The sequence below is a fragment of the Oryctolagus cuniculus genome, chromosome 14, assembly GCF_964237555.1.
Source record: "Oryctolagus cuniculus chromosome 14, mOryCun1.1, whole genome shotgun sequence".
NCBI lineage: Eukaryota > Metazoa > Chordata > Mammalia > Lagomorpha > Leporidae > Oryctolagus > Oryctolagus cuniculus.
This window is the reverse complement of record NC_091445.1, coordinates 29,850,621-29,857,795: the sequence shown is the minus strand read 5'-3', so window position 1 is coordinate 29,857,795 and position 7,175 is coordinate 29,850,621.

The window sequence follows — 7,175 nt, the reverse complement described above, 5'->3', positions numbered from 1 at the left end:
GGCAGGCATTTGCTGTAGTGGTTAAGATGCCATTTGGGATGCCCACGTCTTGTATGGAAGCGCCTGGCTTCAAGTCTGGACAATGCTTCCAATTTCAGCTTCCTGTTGATGCACATTTTGGGAGGTAGTGACGATGGCTCAAGTACTTGGGTCCTTGTCATCCATGGGATATCTATGGGAATTCTGGGGTCCTGGTCCAGCCCTGGCTGATGTGGGCATTTGGAGATTGAACAAGCAGATGGAAGATCTCTGTCTGTGTGTCTGTCTGTCTCTGTCCCTATTCTCTATTTCTCTGCCTTTCAGAAAAACAAAACAAAACAGAATTGGGGCAGATATGGAATCTGAGTTCAGGCTGTCTGAGTTCACAGAGCATCATATATTGACACACATCCATTTCTCACAGTGTTGGAAGCTGTGAACTCTAAGACCAGGACATCACCACATCTGGGGCCTGGGGAGGGCGCTCTTCCTGGTTTGCAAGTGGCCCTCCTCTTATTGCATCCTCATGTGGGGTGAGAGAGAGCTCCAGTCTCCTTCTGTCTCCACAAGGACACTGTACCGCTGGGAGTGGGGAGTTCCGCCTTCCTGACCTAACTAGCTGGGAAGTCCCCAAATCCTCCTTCCAATTCCACTGGGTGTGAGGGTGTCAACATATGAATTTGAAGGGAACACAAACACACAGTCGTTTGTAGAACAGGATCAAAGAAGAGTTTTTAACCTATGCAAAACTGGAGTATGATTGTGTAACAGCTGGGAAGGATCTATAGAGAGAAAGGAAGAGAGAAAGGATGTAGTAAGCAGTGTGAAGTCCTAGCAGGGATAAGGGGGATGGGTAACCAGCAGAGAGATTGTTCTCTGATAGAAGCAGGATGATCCTTCAAATATAACAAAGGAAAGAGAGAAAATGGTGAACTTTCTAATTTCTAGGGTGGATAAATACTTAAGATTTTTTAGAAACTTTTGGGAACTTGAGATAGCTAGAAGGAAGAACGCTTTTCTTTTTTCCTTCAGTAAAAATTGGGTATAAAGCACTTGTCAGAGTGCTGGAGGTTCATTGCTACACAGGCTCCTGGAGAAAGACCTTGCCTATAACATGCAAAAGTATGACAAGGCCAAAACAGGTGCATGCACGCGCGCGCGCGCATTTGTGTGTGTGTATCTGCATGAGAAAAGTGTGAGATCTACATGGATTCTGAAGGTTTTGTTTTTCACATTTATTTTCTTATTTGAAAGACTTGTTCATCATCTCCAAATGGCTATATATATATATAGAGAGAGAGAGATTGTTCATTCTCTAAATGGCCATAATGGCTGGGGCCAGGTCAAACTGAAGCCAGGAGTCTGGAGATTCTTCCGGATCTTCCATGTGGGTGCAGGTGCCTAAGCACTTGGTCCATCATCTGCTGCCTTCCAAGGCACATTAGTAAGGAGCTAGATTGGAAGTAGAATAGCAGGTCACAAACTGGTGCCCATAAGGGATGCTGATATTGCAGGTGGTGGCTTTACTCAGTACACCACAATGCCAGCCTGGGTTTTGGGCTTTGATGTGACTGTGTTAAGGGTTAAGATAGGACCCATCAGGGCTGGTGTTGTGACATAGTGGGTTAAACTGTTGCCCTATATGGGCACTGGTTTGAGTTCTGGATGCTCCACTTCCAATGCAGCTGCCTACTAATGCAACTTGGAAAGCAGTGGAGCACGGCCCAAATTCCTGATGCCTGGCTTTGGCAGGCCCCAGCCCTGGCCATTGCAACCATTTGGGTAGTGAACCAGTGAATGAAAGATCTGTGTGTGTGTGTGTTCCTCTGTCTCTGTAACTCTTTCAAATAAATAAATAAATAGATAAATCTTTCAAAAAAGATAGGGCCATTGTTGTTACGTTAAAAATTTTGTGTGGTTGGCACTGTGTCACAGTGGGTTAAAGCCCTGGCCTAAAGCATGGGCATCCTATATGGGTGCTGGTTCTAGTCCCAGATGCTCCTCTTCTGATCCAGCTCTCTGCTATGGCTTTGGAAAGCAATAAAAGGTAACCCAAGTCTTTGGGCCCCTGCATCCCCGTGGGAGACCCAGAAGAAGCTCCTGGCTCCTGGCTTTGGATCGGCGCAGCTCCTGCTATTGCGGCCATTTGGGGGAATGAACTAGTGTATGGAAGACTTCTCTGTCTCTTCCTCTCCTTGTCTATAACTACACCTCTCAAATAAATTTAAAAAAATTTATGTTGCTGTATTATTTTAAAGATACCTGCTTGAATGGAAGATAATAATTTAAAGGCAATAGTTATGAATAACTTTTTTTTTTTTTTGACAGGCAGAGTGGACAGTGAGAGAGAGAGACAGAGAGAAGGTCTTCCTTTTGCCGTTGGTTCACCCTCCAATGGCCACCACGGCAGGCGCACTGTGGCTGGTGCACTGCGCTGATCCGATGGCAGGAGTCAGGTGCTTATCCTGGTCTCCCATGGGGTGCAGGGCCCAAGGACTTGGGCCATCCTCCACTGCCCTCCCGGGCCACAGCAGAGAGCTGGCCTGGAAGAGGGGCAACCGGGACAGAATCCGGCGCCCCGACCGGGACTAGAACCCGGTGTGCTGGTGCTGCAAGGCAGAGGATTAGCCTAGTGAGCTGCGGCGCCTGCCACCAGCTGGTTCTAAAGGGAGGGTGCTCATGCTACATGAATTTCACGTGGAAACAGTGAAGTGCCATGTTTCAGGAGTTTGTGAACAAGTGGTTTTGTTACAGATTCAGCACTGTCACCACAGAGATTGCTCCCGAGGGAATGTTTTTTGAGGAGAAATTACATCCAGCGGTCGGCACCCTACTCTCAATCTTAATGGAGAATGGGACTGGCAAGTGGAGAGGGAGCCGGAGGAGGGGTGGGAGTGCAGGTGGGAGGGGGGGTATGGTGGGAAGAATCACTGTATTTCTAAAGTTGTACTTATGAAATTTGTATTCCTTAAAAAATAAATTAAAACAAAATTTGCAAAAAACCCCTTATAGGTCTTTCCTTTTCCCTTTAAACAAAAACAGTGAACTTTACTTGCTTTTTTCAAATATTTTGGGTCTTTGCTACCATTTTCGAGAAATGGAGCCAGTGTTTTGATTGTCACGCCTGGGTTTCCACCCACACATTCTTCCTCCAAGGTAACTAGATATTCATGCCCCCGCTACTTTTCACTTAGACACAGAAGTTTCCCGATGATAATCACAGGTTTGGAGTAAGGGGAAAAGGAGTGTGGGACCCTGAAGCTCTGTACACATTCCTGAGGAACAGGGCCAAGTCCATGCATCCCTCCCCGTCGGGTAGTCTTTCAGCTTAGTGTCCTTACGGTGATAGTGGAAGAGGGTTTCCAAAAAATAAGGTGTCAGAGAGGATTTTGAAAATTTGTATTTCAAGGAAGTTTTCGCCTGTCTGGTTGTTCAGATAATCTTCCTCCCCTAAATCAGTGCCTCCCCGTTTTGTGAAGGCCACAAGCCCAGCCGACTGAGACAAAAGGTTTGAAGTCCTTCTCATCCATCTTAATGGGGTGTTAATGATGGCGGAGGCTGACTGGGACCATTTAAGTGGGAGTGCTATTAATCAGTTAGGAAAAAAAAGCTCCAATTCCCAGTTTGAGCCACTGAAATGTAATTGCAAGGGACAGTTGGGTCTCATTTTTGTTTTTGAATGAAGACTTGTAAAAAAAAAAGAGCTGTTCCAAGCCAACTTAGCAGTTTTAAAGCCAAGCCTGTAGGCCACTGCCTTCTAAGCTTTTATTGAGATGTGGAGATTGCAAGAGTCTGCTTTTCCCATGAACTTGCAGTTTAGCTGTTGTGCATCCAGTAAATAACTTTTACCAGTGGTGTAAATTTCTACGAGGTGGTCATTTGCCAAATTATATTTCCTTAAGAGGACTTTTAACATGGCTTTGAAAGAAGGGTGTGTGTGTGTATGTGTGTGTGTGTGTGTGTATTTTAAGGGCTTCAAGGACATTTAATTCAAAGTGTAAAATAATTTCCTATTTCTACTACTTGACCACTGTGAGTCTCCTTTCAGTATGCTCTGAGGTCTGAAACTGGTGTTTTTCTCAGCTTTTCTGGGTGGGAATGATGCCTTGATATTGGCAAAGCTGACGATGTTTCTGGGAAAGTAAGAGACTTTCTTCCCCTGGTGGCTGCTGTCTCTCAGGGTAGGCTAAAGGAGGAGTGGAAATGTATCAACTCTACAGAAAGCAGAGGCTCCTATTGTTTGGGCAGCTAAGTAGATATTAGCCTGTGTGTAAGAAGGGCTGAAGAAAATGAGAATTTGTAAAGAAAACAAATTTATGTGCAATGGAATGAGGACACAAGTCCTCTTGTTTGTTTTCCCCAGCCCAAGGTGTCCTGGCCTGTCCTTAATCAAAAGGAATTCACTGAACTGAGAGCCCTACTGGACAGATGGAGGCTTTTGCTTCTCCAGTACATAAGAACTCTGATGGCTGTATAGTCTGGAGGGATTTGTTTAGGGGAATTCCACATCCCAAAATCCCCTACCCAGACTTTCCCAGAAGAGGGAGAAGGGGAGAAGAAATGGGGCACCCATAATCGTGTCCATAAAAACCCCAATCTGAATGCAGACGGGGCTCTCAGGCCTTCATTGAGACTCCTGTCTGGTTTATCAGGTGCAGGAATTGCTGTCTCTTCACTTTTTCCAATAAACTATGCTAAAATCGCCTTCTCATCTGCTCGTTCATCGGCTTCGTCCTTGATTGAACAAGTTCCCGGTGTTCAAATCAGTGGTAGCGTTATTGACATGGGATATGCCAAGCCCCAGCTCTACCCTCCAGGGAGATGCAGGGAAAACAAACAAACAAACATTCAGACAAAGGAATTGGTTCAATTCAGTTGGCATCCAGATTAACCACTACCTGACCTAGAACCTCATTATACCCTCCTTGGAACACATTAGCATAGTGAAAATCACTCCACTGGCACTGGGATGGTTTACAGGTGCCGGGACAACCTGTAGAGGGGACCATACACGGAAGAGAAAAGAGGTGGATCCACAATGCCTGGAAGCCATCACCCTCTTCACAGGAATCAGATGGATATTCTGCCCAGATATTAACACCCACGTCATGATCCCGTAAATGTAGCCCCCCAACCACACACAGGGCTGATCTGTCTATAGAGCAGCCACTCTGTTGTGCTTTCCTTAATAACACTTTTTTGCTTTTACTTTGTTGGCTTGTAATTGATTTCTCTCTCATCAAATCCATAGACACTCCTGAGGGGCCTACACAGGGGTCCCCCACCTATCTTTTGATGATAGTACTTCTATTAATGAATTAAATTAATGGAAATATATGTGAGCTGTGCTAAGTTTCCACTGAGGAATGTGCAGTTCAGCACGGACTCCCAGCCATCTCATTCTCACATTGCCTGAAGCTTTAGATTAATAATCAAAGAGTGGCTTATTTATTTTTGCTTTTCTATACCAGGCCTTATTACTATGCCAAAGTATGTGATCTGACTTTGAGGTGTTGGGGGTATGCAAAGCAAGGTAAGAAGCTCTCTCTGGTCCAGGGTTCTTGACCTGAGTAATTGTGCTTCTCCTGCAGTAACTACCGTTGGGAACAATGGCATGGCCTGGCCTGGTCTGACCCTGCTTTAGTGTACAAGATGTGAGTTGGAGGATGTTTATCTCAACTGCTGGACATATTGTTGATTTTTGTTTTGGCAGGAGCAGCCAAACTACTTTTGGTTTCACCACTTCTTAAACTCACCCCTTGCTTGTTGCCCAGGGCAGAAGGCATTTGGAAAGTTCACAAAGGAAATAAAATACTTCAGTGGCCTCTGAAGTTAAATAAAATACTTCTCTATGGGTTCGGTCTTTCCCCCTCACTTTCCCAATGGAGAGAGGCAGCAGAGCTGTGGATTTTAGTACAGCTAACATTCTAGGTTTGGGAAAGGTCAAGCGACCACAAACGCCTGATACAGTATTTGTTTGCCTTTTTTTTTTTTTTAGTATAGTATTTGAATGTTAAAATATGATATTCAAAGCAATTATTCACTAACATCCAATGAGTGGGTTTTATGGGTTGTCCCTGGAGCTGTCACTGAGAAGTGAGGGACGGATCAGAAATGTAATATGTTTAAGACGTTGCCAGTCCCTTCCCTTATGCTTGTGGCTGCGAGAGAAGAATAGCTCAAAGGCAATCTGAGATGACATCAAATAAGACCAACGAAGTACAGGTTCTATATAGTTGTCTCCTTGCATCCTCTGATGTGACAGTTAGGGGTGAGCCACTGGAAAAGCACCAGGATGTTAGGTTGTCCATCTCCCCTTTTTCTGCCTCTGTTCTATTATGGGTCATATGTGGGTCTTTTTTAGTCTTTCTGAATTAAAGTATGGAGAAGATGTAGTATTCTTCCATGTCTTCTGAGTTGACTTTTAAGAATCCTGGTGTTCCTCCTTCACACATACACTCACACACGTGCACATACACACACACACACACACACACACATACGCACACCTGTGTGTGAAGACAGCTGCTCTTCCGGAGAGAAGTGGAGAAAATGGATGGATTTGGTTCCTCCACCAGAGACTAGAATCAAGGATTAGCTGGCTTGATTCTGGCTCTGCATTGCCTTACTGTGTGGTCTTGGCAACCTGTGATGTTTTTGTCTCAGTTTCCCTTCTTGTATAAGAGGGGGTAACCACAGGCACTTACTCAATAGGTTGCAGCTTTGAACAACAAATGAATGATTACAAAGTACTTAAAGAGACAAGAGAATGGAGGAATTCTAAGTGTTACAGTCTTATTTCCTTATAGGAGGTGATAAAGTAAAAGTGAGGTTTAATAGGCAAATTGAAATTCCTAGATGAAAGGAGTTGGAGAAGTTCAAAGTCATTTTATTATTATTAATAATAGGTGTTGTACCTCTGTCTCACCCTGCTCATCTAATCAGCATACATTCCTTGGATTAAAGGGAGTTTTCTCTCTCCAAATAACTTTTATCTACAGTGCTGAGACATTCCTTATCCTGTTTTATGGATATGGAGTTTTGAATGACTATAAACAACTCCCTTTTCCATAAACTCTTTTTTTTTTTTTTTTTTTTTTGAGGAGAGGAGGAGGCAAGTTGGCTCTTGGTTCACCTTCCTCAGCATATGAAAATGTTTACATGAAGCTCTTTTACAAATTCTGTTCTTTATGAGA